This window comes from Convolutriloba macropyga, chromosome 12 (genome assembly GCF_964194025.1).
Source record: "Convolutriloba macropyga chromosome 12, txConMacr16.3, whole genome shotgun sequence".
Taxonomy (NCBI): Eukaryota; Metazoa; Xenacoelomorpha; order Acoela; family Convolutidae; genus Convolutriloba; species Convolutriloba macropyga.
This window is the reverse complement of record NC_134479.1, coordinates 40,519,839-40,535,256: the sequence shown is the minus strand read 5'-3', so window position 1 is coordinate 40,535,256 and position 15,418 is coordinate 40,519,839. Positions and strand designations below refer to the sequence as shown.

The window sequence follows — 15,418 nt, the reverse complement described above, 5'->3', positions numbered from 1 at the left end:
GCACGTGCCACGAGAATTGAACTCCAATCTCATGTACTCCTCAAAACTTACCTCAAAACCAAAATTTTTTTTTAAAATCTTGAAATTGCAACAAATATTAAACATATACTAATTACAAAAACCTGAACAAGAATACAGCAACCCGGAAACGCAAGAAATTTTGCGCAATTTGCAGCTCGTGAATCTTTTAACAATTTATACTTGCTTGATAGAGATCTTTGGTTAAAATCAATCTGATTTGTTTCACTGTACAAACAAATTTATCCTTCCTGTTGATTTTGCTGATGTCATATGCCTCTTCGTCTGCCTCAGTTTGATAAATTGATATATTTATATTATTTTTAGGGCATTAATTATCACCAAATGTGGACACAGGTTGTCTATCGCAATCCTGGGCTGAAAACTACTGTTAACTCAACCCAGGCGCTGAGGTCACAGACCAAAATTCGAAATGTCCAGACAAAGACAAAAGCAGCAGGTGGCATCTGCGTTCAAAATCACACGGCCTGGAAAACAATTGAATGCACGAAAGTCTGGAGATAGATTATATTGACCTCACAAAAGTGAGGACATAGTTAATTTTGAACGTGCATTTCATTTCTCAATGATCAAAACGGGGTAAAAAAAAGTCTTTTACACTAATCACAGTTGGCTATCGCGCAATCTTTAACTATCACCAATGAAAGCGTACTTATACCGATTTGACAATTACATCGGAAAATACAATGAACATATATGATGGCCATTTTTTTGAAAAAAAATAAATAAACAAAGCGTCTCCAAAAAAATTGCAGACAAAATTTCAGCGAAATACTAAAAATGTGATGAATAGTTGGTCTTTATAGATGAAATTATGCACATAAGTAAAAAAAATGTGTTCCGGTACAAAAACCGTGTTGCATCCTCTTTTGGAAACTAGCTATGCAGACTAAGTTAAAAACTATCACAATGTAAAATGTGTTTAGTAAACACCAAATATAAAATTATCTCCATATTTATTCTCAGAGAGTTTAAATAAAAACATTAGTTAAATTTTGTACCTTTTTACGGTTGGCGTTTAAAATCAAATTTCAACTTATTGAATGCTCTTCAGATGTGTGGAGCCACCGAAAAAACCGCGTTGTTTGATGTGCAGACTTCCAAATCCTCTTTGGCGAAAATTATCCCCGTTGTGGCAAAATATTGTGCAAAACATAATGAGCATAAAATTTAGAAAACTGAAGAAAGTTCAAATGCTGGTAGTTGTTTGTTGACTGGAAGAGAGCAAGCTTACTCATAGTTGAGACATTTTGACTTTTTTCACCCTCTTAAATTTGCCTAAAAAAAATTAAAAACCAAAAATGCTCAAAAACAAAAATAAAGTAGACAAGGTATTGCTTTTGCTATCTGCAAAACATTTTTAATATATGCAAAGACTTTTACAACAACAGCAACCCTGAAACGCAACGAAAATATCTAATGTGCAGTTACGTGCTTGATTTATACGTGCTTCGAAATCTTTGATTTAACTCTCTTTAAACGTCCCCTTTCACTGTTTAAACAGCTTTATCTGCAGATATTTTGGCACTTTGACGGTAGACCGAATAATATTAATTCCTGATCCCCAGAAGTTTAAAGCATTAATTTAAAGATTTCAAGCAAACCCAGGAACATTGTCTTTTATTGCCAGAGACGAGGTGGTCAAAATATGATTCCAAAATTTTTTGTCTGGGGGGTCCCAGACGATAAATATACAGTCTGGACCAAACTTTCTGGTCGCACTATTTCAACTCATGATCTGACATCAACGAGTCATAGTCGCAAAAAGTCAGATATGCACGCCCTAATTGAAATCATAATCGGACTCAATCGAATCATAGTCCCACAAAATCTTCCGAAAGCGCCCTAGTTCTGTTCAAAAAACGCCATGGCGTTTGTCAAATTTATTCAAAGATTTGACTCAATTCAGCTGGTTCGTAAAGTTTTTGTCACTTTTAGTAATCAAACTTGTTCGCGAATATGTTATGACTAAGATAATACCTGTATATCTTTGACATGAGCCCAAATATAGTAAATCTGTTTTAAAATTTGTACTTCCGACGATGTTAAATTTCCTTCAATGCTTCGCCTTTTCAATTAGAAAGTCATTACACATACCCACATAAGAAAAAACGCCTTGGCTGAAACGTGCGCCAGGCAGTAATCCATATTGATAACAATTCATCCCAATTCCAAGAATGTGTCGAATGAGATTCTTCTTTAAACAACAGCTCGGTATGAACTGGCTGATATATGACACAAACATGAAATTCGCAGTAAATTAGTATCTTGGAATCCTATTTGACAAAGATTTTAGTTTCCGACAACATGCTGAGCCAGTGGGAAAAATAACAATATTCTGTTCCCTATTCTACCGTTTCAGGAATTTTTGAAGCACAAGGCAGCGTGCAACAGTTTATAAAACATATGTGCAGCCCCTTGCTCAGTATGACTTCTTATATGTGGATGTGCAAAATACAACATTCTGAAATTCTGAAAATGATGACAAACAGAATTGCTAGAATCTTCCAACAACCAGGAAGAAACTACTCATTTACAATGTAACAGAGCTACACTTCTATGAAATTTTGAAAACAGCAAAAAAATAATGTGCGAAAAATCAGTTTTATGTCTACAAAATCTAATTTCAGAAGATTAATTTCTTTACGAATGGTGGGAAGAGATCAAGAAAACATTGCCTTCTCAAAAACAAATATGATAAACTGCTTACTCTTATATTTTCCAAACTTTGTAAATAACATTCATACTAAATCAAACCTTCAAGTTAAAGATTTCTGCCATATATTCCTTGATAATTACATCATACAAAATTGTGAGTTCCTAGTTAATAATAGCTAATTAATTCTATATTTTACTGACAGCGGTAATTTTCCTGTTTTTCTTGTCAGCAACTACCTTAGTCATTTCTCTTCCGCTTGAGACACTTGAAAACAGGTCTTCCTGGACTAATAGTGATCTCCCAGGGTGATATTGATTTTGTCTAGATGTAAATATACATAATTCAGTTTTTTTTCTATTGACCACTGGAAACAATTAATTATTATTTTTAAACGAATTTTAACGTAAGGGTGGGGTTGGTACTGATGCGCAGTCCGGCGACAAGAATTATGGTCCTGACCATACTTTTTTGTCGCCTTAACTCGAATCAGTTAAGTCTGTTCGATTGAATCATAGTCGAGTTATGTCAAATCATAAGCCCAATCCTAGGAATTACGCCACAAAATTCATCTCAACTTTAAAACCTTCTTAACTTTGAACTATTTTCTGATTCCTGAGCAGTGCAAAAATTCTCCATTTTTTTAATCAAGCTTACTTGTTGCAAAAATTGGTTTAATTTTAGCTCCGCTTTGATTTCTGGTAGAGTCAATGAGTCACTCGAAGGCAAAATATAGCTAGATAACTTTCAACTGACTCCAGTCTGCTCAAAACGTAACATTATGAAAACGTTCTGTGGTGAGAATTTCTGCTACACGGCTCAATTCGTCATTCTTTCTAAGTGTCTTTTCGAGATTCAAGACGCCTGAAATTGTACTTCATCATCAAGATCGTTCGGCTCAGCTTCTTAGCAACCCTAGTGTCTTTTTTGTGGAAGGGCACAGCCTTTCTACTTTCTTGAACTCTTTTCAGAAAAAGCACAAAAAAACGGCATTACTTTTTCATAGAAATTACCCGGGTCAAATGTCCTCCCTAAAGTCCTGCCATTTTGTTGTGAGAGTGGGGCGGGGTAATTTCACTATTGGGGTAAATTAATGTCAGATTGACGGAGTAATTTGGTGGGGGGGGGGGGAGTCGGCAAAATATTGTAAGAGTGAGGCAGCAATGGGAGGACTTTTGAGGAATTACCCACTGGACAAAATTGCGATGTAAGATTGGGATGCAATGGGCAGCAATGGGAGAAACTTTGAGGAACTATACCCTGGCCAAAATTGCGATGTAAGAGTGGGCTGCAATAGGCCGCAATGGGAAGACATTTCAGGAATTATTCCGCAACCAAAATATTGATATAAGAGTGGGCTGCAATGAGAAGACTATGGAGGAATTACACCTCTGGCCAAAATTGCGTTGTAAGAGGGCTGCAATGGGCTTCAATGAGAGGTCTTTTAATGAATTACACCCTGACAAAATTGCGCGGCGAGAATGGGTTGCAGTGGGCTGCAATGTAAGGTCTTTTGAAGAACCCGCTGGCCAAATTTTGCAATGTAAGAGTGGGCAAAAATTGGCTGAAAGGTGAGGACGTTTGAGGTATTACCTCAAAGCCAAAGTTGGGATATAAGAGTTGGCTGCAATCGGCTGCAATGCGACGACTTTTTAGACTTAACCTCTGGCCAAAAGTTGCTGCCTAGGGTGTAAAATGATAAAAGAATGAGGGGATAATTCGTGCAGAGGGTGTAAAATGATGTAATAGTTGGGCTGCCAGGTGGGGTAAATTGATGTAATCGGACAAAATATTGGATAAATTTTTATAAAGAATCATCCTGATTGCCGAATTATCAAAACACTTTGGCAAAAAGAAGAAGCTTTCGAGAGATGCGAAGTGAAGCTATTACAGAACACCAATTTTTGGGCTCGGTTATTGGAGGGGGTAATCGTTGCTCTCAATTTCTAGAAAAGAAAGGAAAAAACACCAAATTGTTGAACAAATTAGTCAATCATTCAAAAATCTGTTATGAAAATGTCTACAAAGTGTTTGCCAATGCGGTGCAACATAATTTGGCCTTCATAGTTAGAACCGCTTCCGAGTATCAAAAAATTAAAGAATAGATAGAAACGCTATTTAGAAGAGAACCAATACCATCAGTCGTAGGATTTCCATGCTACAACACAAAATACCTAAATTTACTCTACCTGTCCGTACCTGTCCATATGGCGGGCCTAAAACCCGCTCTGAAAAGAGTTTTGGATGTCATAGTCCTAAACGGTTGCCATGTTCAGTGATACTACAACATGAATAGAAGCTGAACAAGATCTGATCCTCAAAAACATAAACAAGAAAAAAAATTGAGAAAAACCCTGCTCAACATTTGTAAATATTGGCCTTTCCGAGTTGCTTCTAGGATTACAATTTCATACTTCGTTACCTTTTTTTCAAATTTATGAAATATTTTTAGGCAACCATCAGCTGAGAAAAACCCTTAGCAAAAGATTCGTAGCCCATGAGAAAAAACACCTAAGAGATGACGTAGCACATTAGTTTTGTTCATAGATATGACTTGATATCAGCGCAGTTTTTCCTTTTTAGCGGAGAGGGAATTGACGCCAGTTGATTCACTGCTTCTGTAGCTGATGGGGCAGCTCAACTAATCCGCGAAAAGACAAACGGCCAATATGTTGCTTTCCCGAGATCAATTATTTTTTTCTATTTGTTATCTTTGATAGATTGGTGATACCCGTAGTTATAGTGAAGCCTACAGGTATCACAAATCCATCAAAGATAACAAATAGAAGGAATAATTGATTTTGGGGAAGCAACCAGGTGTCCATTTATCTTTTGGGGCAATTATCTTTTCGGGAAAATTTTATCATCAAAGTATGTTTTATTGAAACTGGATTCCCAAAATTGGCTGGCCAATATGTCCAGTCTCGCATCATCATCAGATGTCTTGGATTTAAGAGCAAAAGTTCCCCCTGCAACGGCTGGAGATGAAGTTCGATCCCAAGATCATGACAGACCTCTGTTTACAGATCTGAAAAGGAATTGCGAGAGTCATCATTGGTTGTGTGGGTGTGTCCTTGTTTTGGAAATGGTATATTAGCATAGAGGAGGGCAATGCTCTTGTTTTAGTAGCAATGTCAAGTCAGCCAGTTTTCTTCTTATTCAGTTCATTCCTAAGCATCCTCTTTTTTGATTTGACCTCGAACTATTTCTCCTCTTTTATTTCATATACATTTTTTTCTCGCTTTAGTTTGGCTTCAGGAACAAATAGGGATAAAAGATGTGAAACTTGAACTGATCGTTGTATAGTTTAAAACCTTCTGCAGGTTTTAGGATGTTTACGCCACCCTCCTTCTTTAGCAACAAAAATGTATTCCGGTGTTTTCGATCTTAGGCGCAACGTTTACGTAGACTCAGTTAAAACTGACCGTTGAAGTGTTTCTCACTTTCGTTTAACAGGTTGTCAAAATTTGGGTGTTGTACAAGCGAAGAAAGTCAATTTGTGCAAACCAAAGATATGAACGGTTTATAGACATATTGAGAAAAACATAAGCATAGAAAGCCTGATTTTTGACGACAATTTCAGCTGACTTAGTGATCTCTCAACAAATGTAGATTTGTTTTATCTGAATGTATTACAATACCTAAATCTATACAATCGTCAACTATATCCAATTTGTCAAGGGTTTCATTTCAAAGAGAATATTAAACGAGAATATTAAAGAGAAAGTGAAAACAATGAACAGCAAAGAGCTCATAAGATTGAATTCAAAAACGACCTAAGTAGCTTAGAAAGGCATGATTTTGATCTAAACAAAAAAAATTAGGAGCAGCACGTTCGCTATTTGTATCTCTATATTACAGATAAATATACCATCCCTCAAGAATATGCATTTAGAGATGAAATAGCACCTTGGTCTGGATGGCATTACGGTATGTTCCTCACACAGTGAGCATGCTGAGACGGTTTTACTGTAGCGCAAGCACTATACTCTCCGAAGTGTGGCTATACTCATATGAGATACAATGGCATCCGCGATAATATCGCCAATCTGTTTCATGACCTATGTACTGCTGTAGAAATCGAACCATCAGACTTTGCAATGTGTAACCTTTGCAAATCAAAGCACAATAATTGATAAATATACTCAATTCAACATCACATAAAACTGAACATAGAAACACATGATAACGAAGACGTTTTTTGGTTTAACTCGTACGGAAATAGAAACTGTACAAAATCTACCACATATCCTTATAATTATCATGAGCAGACAAAAAACTGAAATGTGAGCAACAGATACAAGACGTAGAGAAAAACCCTTCAACCCATTGATCTCATAAACAAAAAGAGCAGGCCCTTCTGCCTTCAAGGTCGTCAGAGGGTAGCAAGCAGGTTTAGTAAGAAAAAGGAACTTCTACCCCGCGGCAATATAACTTACACAAAAACAATAACCAACATCGCCCTGCTGCAACGCTCCTTAGTCTGGATACGCTGATCTTGCTTTCTCTCGCTTCAACCAACCCTATGAGCATTAATGGAAAGTTTTGCTGAAGAGCTGAAAGTTTTATAAAAATACATTTATACTGCAAAGGAGCAATTAAGAGCCCATATTTTTTTGGTTTGCATGCATCCTTAGCTATTGTTTATTTCCATACATATAAAATTATGATATAACCAAAATGATATAGTTTCTATTTCTTCAGAAAAATCAGGAAATTATGAAGAAAAGATACCTAGAATTATATTCCTTAAACTTTCTAAACAGATACCATAGTTGGAAGAAACATTTGAAGCAGAACGTATTGTAAATGTCCTTAGATAAGAATTTGAGCCTTAATAAGATTGGTATACCTTCAAAAGCGCATTTTCTTAAGCTCGTCTCTATAGACGCACGTGTTCAACAGGTGAAAAAATCGACAAAATTGACAAAGTAAAAAAGTCATGCCTCCAACACTCAGATGTGGATTATGTTCTTTGCGTCAGCAATGTCGTCTTAGCCAGCTCAAAAGGACTTGCATGAAAACAGTCAGGTTGAGCTCTATCATAAATTATAGGATAACAGCTAACAAGGTTACCCTCCCCGTGTTTGAATGCCAAAGATCTTACGCCAATAAAATCAACAAGAAATCAAATAACGTGCTAAATTGTTAAAAGTGAAATTTGACGAGGCAAAACAAACAAGCCAGCATCCGGTCTCACAAAAATTTGTCCAATACAACTCAAGCAACCACGAGAAGTTGTTGCAGAAACACACAAAGTTGTCAAATATAAATGCTCCCTCTACTGATTTTTCAGAAAGATTTACCAAGACAGGTCACGATGTTTTCAAATGCAATGATTTTCGCCAACTGTTCGGACGTTGGTGAATGACATTTTCGCCGGTTCTTCGAAAAATCTGACCTGTATATCCAACGGTATTGGAGGTTTAGAAATGTATTAAAACTGATGATCCGAATCCGATTGCAGACAACAAGGTAGCATAGACTGTGAAGCCCTTCCTTGTTGGAGAAAAAACGACAGCTCTAAATGAAAATGACGGTGGTATTTGCCCAACAGCTATTAAAATCTATTATGAAGAGTTGTATCCAAATGTGTGACCTCCAAAGCCATTGACGCACATAAGACATATTTTGGTAATACCCAATTTGGCTGCACAACTCACAAAGGTGCCGAAAAAGCAGAAAAATTAACTCACAAAGAGCCGAGAAATAGACCTCACAACAGCAGATCGTAAAAATTTGCTGGCACTACCCAACCCTGAACTTGATACATTATTTGAACTAGATTACGAAAGTGCTTTTTGCTACTTAAATAGGGATACAATGCTTAAACAAATACACAATGTCAGACCGGTGACAACTATACGAAAAACGCCTACAGCCAGTCCACTTTCCTTTTTTATTGAGATGCCATTATTTCGTCGTAAAAATGCATGCCAAAGTGATACAGGCAATTGTTAAACAAATGAAGCCAAAACTCAACACAGTAGCTGAACAACCGTAATCTAGCAGACGACTATAAAATTTTAATAAGAGAATTGAAACAAATTTTAAGTTGCGAGCAAAAACGGGGCTCCAGTTTTATTTTTGCAAAATGTGATTTGTGTTTTTTGAAAGAACCATTTCAACTTCAGAGAAATAACATACTTAATCAATTAGCAAAATTGTGCCCTGGAACTAAAATTACAGCAATAAACGATCTTGCAATCTTAGAAACCCCAGTCGGTAAGAGAATGAAGCGTTCTCTGCTTTCGGAAAAAAAGAAAAAATCGTGAACAGTTGTTGGAAATTCTTGATAAACTAGAGGCGCATTATTGTTCTTATTTCTTTCGAAGTGGTTTCAGTATGCTGAAATGGCTCTACTTTCTTAGAACAAGAACTCGTTTCTTGGAAAACAATTTATTGGAGAAAACGGTGCGCTTTTGAAATCAGGAATGAGTAAGGCAACACATGTGAATCTGGATGAAAATGCTTTTCGCCGAGCAGTTTTCTTCTTCATCAAGGGTTGGACTTTTTGTTTCATCTTTGCAAATACTTACTTTTCCTTTTTTTATTTCTGGAATTAGGCGCACGCTGGACTCTTAGTTCATTTCTTCGGTGAAGAATTAGTTGACTCAACCCTCAAACATCGCTTAGCGAGCTGGTGCGAGACAGTGCAGTCTGAAAAGGAAACTGAGATTGATCACCGAAAAGGTTAATTGATTGGTCGAAGTGAAGTTCCGAGAAACTCACTCCGGAACATATTTTCAAACTGTGTCTTTTTGGAGTCAAATCCGTTAAAATCTTCCAAAACACGTTTTCTTCCCAATGGTTAAATTTAATTAACTGCCAAAAATCTTAATCTGAAGCTATCCAATCAATAACTAAGAATTTCAAGCTTTGACCCGGGAGCTAATGGAGATTCTCTCGCCGCGCAAATTAAATAGTTTATTAAATAGGTTCAGATATATTGACTTTTTGGGACAGCAGTTGTGGTCCCATATGCACTTCGTGATAGGTGCCAGCTCACTGAGCAGAGCTCTTGACAAATACCCTGCCAGTCGAGAGCGATTCGGAAGAAGTGTGATCCTCAGGACGTCACCAGATTTCAGAAGGGCCCTCCCAATACGCATTAAGTCAGTTCCATATGTGAGTGGTGTTCATCCAGAAGCCCAGCCCGGTAAGAGTGTCTTTGATATCAACATACCCCCCGGGTCACCGGTGATCCTGTGGCACGACGTCATCAACAACAGCGTGACATCCCACCCTAAGCATCCCAGGACCCCACTTAGGACGGCTCATCTTCTGAAAAAACTGGAACGAGTCCCAAACCTGGTTGCAATCGTATACATCCAAAGCAAGACGCCAACGTCACAGCTCCCGAGCTCTTCAAAGACCCACTCAAACTGCGAATCCCAGTACTTCACGTAACAAAGGATCTTCTGTCGAAGCGCAAACAGAACAACCCCGACTACACTAAACCATACCAAATTTACACGTCAGACCGTTCTTGGAAATCAAACTTCTGACAATTTTAAGAAGCTACGACTACGATATCAAGAAAATTGTAAACAAGAACATAGGAATTGCGCAGAGTAAAAGAAATAAAAGTGCTGCAGACGTAACTGCAAAGCACTAGGTACTTTTTATTAGTATTTTTTGCTTCCTACGGTGCCGTTTAATTACTGGGCCAATGGGAGCGAAAATATCTAGGAAACCAATTGGCCTACCTGATAAGTTGTCTGATAAGTCTATCTTTCCCCGTCCTTTCTGTTCACCAAAGGCTCCGTTTAAGTACTGGGCCAAAGATGACTGACACCCTCTCCAGCAACTTTCCAAGCAACTAGCTCTAGTCAAAATGACTCGTTCTGGTAGAGCTTGCAAGAAAAACATTCCAAACCGCGATCAGACCTTCAATTGTGCGGCATGCAATTGTCATCTACATCTTGATCCAGCCTGCACGGGGCTTTCGCCAGTAGCTCTTAACGGAATCAAAGAGTTGGGAAAAAATGCAAGGCTGCTTTGTACTGCGTTCGTGAACAACAGCGAACGAGATGCTTTCATCCGAAACCGAACTGTGATTGAAATGAACGATAAGATCGACCAACTCAATGTGACAGCAAAATGGAAAGCATCGAAGCAAAAGTAACTGATTTAGTGGAAGAGAAGATCAACGAAGCGGTGAGGAAAACACACGAAAAGGTGGAAGAAAGTTATGCCAGCGTAGTCAATAAAGTAGAGGAGAACAAAAAAGTGACTGTGTCACAACCCACAAAAGAGCGCAACATAAGTCTTTCCCACAACATTGAAATAAATTTTAGAGTAAAAGGGATCCCAGAAGATCCAGACAAAACTCGCGAGCAGAATTTTGTCCCAACACTTGATAATGTAACCCACATTTTGAAAACCATAGGAGTGGAAGCTGAAATTGTCAACCTCAGGCTAACGGGAAAATTTCAGAAGGAACGAGCCAAACCGCGTGCTGTTCTTGTCAGTTTGCCAAGTGCCACTGCCGTCAAACTTGTCTTGGACAAAAGTGTGGAACGACGACCAGAACTGAAAGACATGAAGGTGTTTGTCTCGCGAGCCCTCTCAATTGAGGATTCCCGCAAAGAAAATATCTGTCTTAAAAGGCGTAAGGAACACTTAGAACAAGTTGTTGAAAGGGAAAAACTGAAGATAAGGAACTTCACATTACACAACGACAGAATAGAGGTACCACTAAGCAACACCCCTAACATTCAAACCAAAACTTTACTATCTCATATCCAGATCCTGCAGTTTAACGCCCGCAGTCTCTTGGATTGCCAAAGACGTTTCAAAATGACAAACGCTATTAACTTTGGTTCGCACCACATTATATGCATTTGCAACACTTGGCTAAACCTAGGCATCCCAGACTCCGAACTACTAGTAAACGACTGTACTTTATACCGGTCAGACAGAGAACACCGTAACATTAACCTGCAAGGCGGATCCTTGATTGCAGTGAAAATGTATTTAGACTCTGAGAAACTTAAGGTGGATGTTGAGTGCTGTACAATATGCAAAATCAGGTTGATCAGCGAAGACATATATATCTGCTCTCTTTAAAATCCACCGCAGAATAGCCAGTACAAGTATGATGTTGACTGTTACCATCGTATACTATAGGCCATTCCCAAAAATCGGAAAGCAGTGATATATGGCGATCTAAATTTTCCCCCAACAAACTGGGGATCTTGTTGGAGCACCGACAAAGAGGATTAGGACGTCCTCAACATCCTCGGAGAGCGTCTCCTCAGACAAGCTATTGACTTCCCAACTTGCGTTAAAAATATTCTTGATGTACTGCTCTACCAAAACTGCGATGTACTCTCCCAAATTGACAACAGTTTCAAGGCCCTATACGACATTAGTGATCATCTTCCTGTTGGTTCCTTAGAAATTGAATACCAACAAGAACAGCTAACTAAAGAACGTTATTACAGTTTCACCAAAGCAGACTTTGACTTTATACTGTGCCAAATGTCATCAAACCCTTTCCAACTTCTATGCTTCTCAAATGCAAATAACAGGTACAACAAATTCTAGGATTACGTCATGACACTCATCGACAATCATGTTCCAAGAAGAAGTCGGTTTCGACATAGCCTTCCCCCTGGATAGCCGCTGCGGTTTCAAATCAAATGAAAAAGCTGAATACCCAACGGATCAAGCTAGCTACTCGCCCCACTACCTACAGGAAGGACGAAGTGCGTGCCCTTGAAGCGGAAGTGCTCGAAAATTGCGAAGCCGATTGCATCGCTTATCAGAAAAAAGTAAAAAAGTGTTTGGCACTAGAAACACCAATGAAATCTTTCGACATTTGAAATACATAAACAAAGCACCTCGAATAACAAAGACTAGAATATAAAGAAGAATCAGCAAGCACAAACCAGAGCAGAGCGGAACTCTTCAACTCATTTTCCCACTCCGTGTTTGCACCAAAAGCACCATTAACTGTCAACAGATACCAAAACAATCAAGAATTCCGGGGCTAACATCAAGAAGTCCCGGGGCTCCAGCAATCTACCGCCAATCTTCATCAAAGAAACAAATGTGTAGAACGTTAAACAACATGTTCAAAAATTTCAAACGTATCCGGAAACTACCTTTGTTATGGAAGACAGCGGCCGTAGTGCCAGTGTACAAAAAGGACAAGACGAAACTTGTCGAAAACTACCGACCCTTATCTCTCCTTTGCATTGAAAACAAGATCTTCGAAAAGTGCATGTACTAACCACTATACAACCACTTCAAAAACTTTCTGTTGAAGAATCAACACGAACGGTTTTGTCAGGAAAAGATCAGTGATGAGCAATCTCCTGCAATTCTTGAATACAATATATGTCGCCATGGACAATGATTCAACTGCTCAAGTCATTGCATTTTACACTGACTTTTCCAAAGCATTTGACACCGTGCCCCACGAACAGCTCATCTAAAAACTATGTGACATCGGCGTGGGTGGATGTTTCCTAGACATCCTATACGACTACCTGAGTCAGCGAAAACAATACGTACGTGTTGAAGATCACACATCGAAGGAATTACAAGTGACCAGCGGAGTACCACAAGGCTCCCTACTGGGGCCTTTACTCTTTTGCATCTTTATAAACGATTTTCCCGATTTTCTAACTTTCAGCCAACCTTTCATTTTTGCGGACGACCTAAAAATCCTAGCAATCGGTAAATCAAACGAAGAAGTTCAAATTGATATAAAGAGAATTGGGAAATGGGTAAAATCAAATAAAATGAAACTAGCAGTCAAAAAATGCCATTTACTTAACTTTCGAGGTACACGCGCATGTCTATACAAATCAGTCATACTACCCGTCTTGCTCTACGGGCGCGTATCAATCTAGAACAGATCAACGGAAGCTCGAAAATCTTCAAATGCGGGTACAGAAATGGGTGTGCGGACCCCAACGTGGTGACTACAAAGCTCAGTTGAGACTACTGAATGTCCTACCTCTACCCCTCTTCATACAATTGAATGATCTTCTGCTCCTTTCGAAACTTTACAAGGACATTGAGGAGCACAAAATCAACCTACCCATTCAATCATGGAACAACAGAGGGCAAGTAACGCTGAAGTTAAATAAGACACAAACAACGAAGAAGGACTGAATTGTTCTACAGAATTGCTAGAGTAGTGAACAGAATACATGAGACTTTAATTGCGAAGTTGGACTAAAGAACAGAAGCATCAATCTTATGTGGTGGCACGTGGAAAATCGGTTTTCCGAAAACAACGTCTGCACGTTGCAGCTATGCTGCGACTGGGTGTTGCAGAAACAACTGGACAAATTTCTGAAGAGACAGCGGGGGCATTGGCCCCTCCAGGGCCACTGGGAATCCGAAACAACAACAAACCTCAACCATTTGATTAAGCTAAACTTGGCTGCAGTATTTATACCCTCAGTGCATAACCCGAGTCACCTCTACAAAACTGAAAACAAGAGACCCGATGTGATTACACTTGAACCATGGAAGACATGTAAGCTGCTTTTGTGGGATACTACAGTAGTGAACTCGCTTGCCCCTGCTGACCGCAGATTATCATCCCGTATTGTGTCCCTTATAATTTATTGTTTTCTCAAGTAGCTGCCTTACTCGTTGAATTCGTTGCTCGTGGGACCGAGCCTTGTGATGACCGGCCCTTTTCTTGACTGGAGTCTATTTGACAATCCAAGCAGTATCTGACCTCGTAAAAATCAAATTGATACATTAGCCTAATTGTTGTGATAAACCTATTAAATAGTGACCCCTTTCCCTTTTTCAAATCGTGTATTTTCAGAAGTTTGATCTAGAGGACTGAACATTCCACGAAAATTAAGCTGATTAATTAAGTCCCACTGCCTCTAGATTAGTGGGTGAAGATATTCCCCAGAATACCATTTATGGTGTTTATCATCGGCGCTAGCTGCCTAGCCAACGCTATCAAAGTTGCTCCCGAGGCACTCAGAAGTCAAGTACAGCCTATACTTTTCGCCAGAAAAGGACTGAGCCTGAACCCCAACGCCAAGAATAAACGGACGAATCTCGAGCTCCTACTCACCCGTGGACCATTAAAGAACAAAAAGAACTTGATACTTTGGCACGGAGTGATCAGCAACTCCATCACCAGGCACATCTCGAACAATTACAGTGCCCTACCCGTCTCCAGCCTCGTTGAACTACTGCGACGTTTCAGTGATCGGATCTCGGCTATAGTGTACTGTCAACGACTAGGATCCCCAAACATATTAGAGGAATTAAGAAAGCTTGACATCCTGGTGATCGACGCAGGAAAGAAGTTACTATCAAAGAGACGCCAACGATCAGGGTGGTATCGGAAACAGCTTTCATTGGTTCATCCGGACTCCGCGATAGAGTTAGGGCTTCTTACAAAAGTGCTCCAGAGAAGAAATAACCTGAAGAGCATCGTTCTTCGGAACAGGACCTCCGGACGGAAGCGCGCATCTCAGAAGAGAAGCGAAAGAAAAACAAAAAGGAAACGACCTTCAAAGATTAAGAACAAGAAGAAGAGAAACAAGAGTACCGGCACCAAGTAGTCGCTAGCGCGTGTATACCACTGCTCTGGTAGCTTCCTGGAACTTCTGTTCCGGTGCGGCCTAGGTGGTGGTATACTCCAAGTAGTCACTAGCGCGTGTATACCTCTGCTCTGGTAGCTTCCTGGAACTTCTGTTCCGGTGCGGCTTAGGTGGTGGTATACTCGCC

At 39.2% G+C, this 15,418-nt stretch overlaps 1 protein-coding gene across 1 annotated transcript in view; it reads left to right on the top strand.

Moving 5' to 3' along the window:
* LOC142350815 (acetyl-CoA acetyltransferase B, mitochondrial-like) overlaps positions 1-15,418 on the top strand; it is a 406,383-nt gene that overhangs the window by 344,012 nt on the left and 46,953 nt on the right. The gene's annotated exons all lie outside the window — the stretch shown is intronic.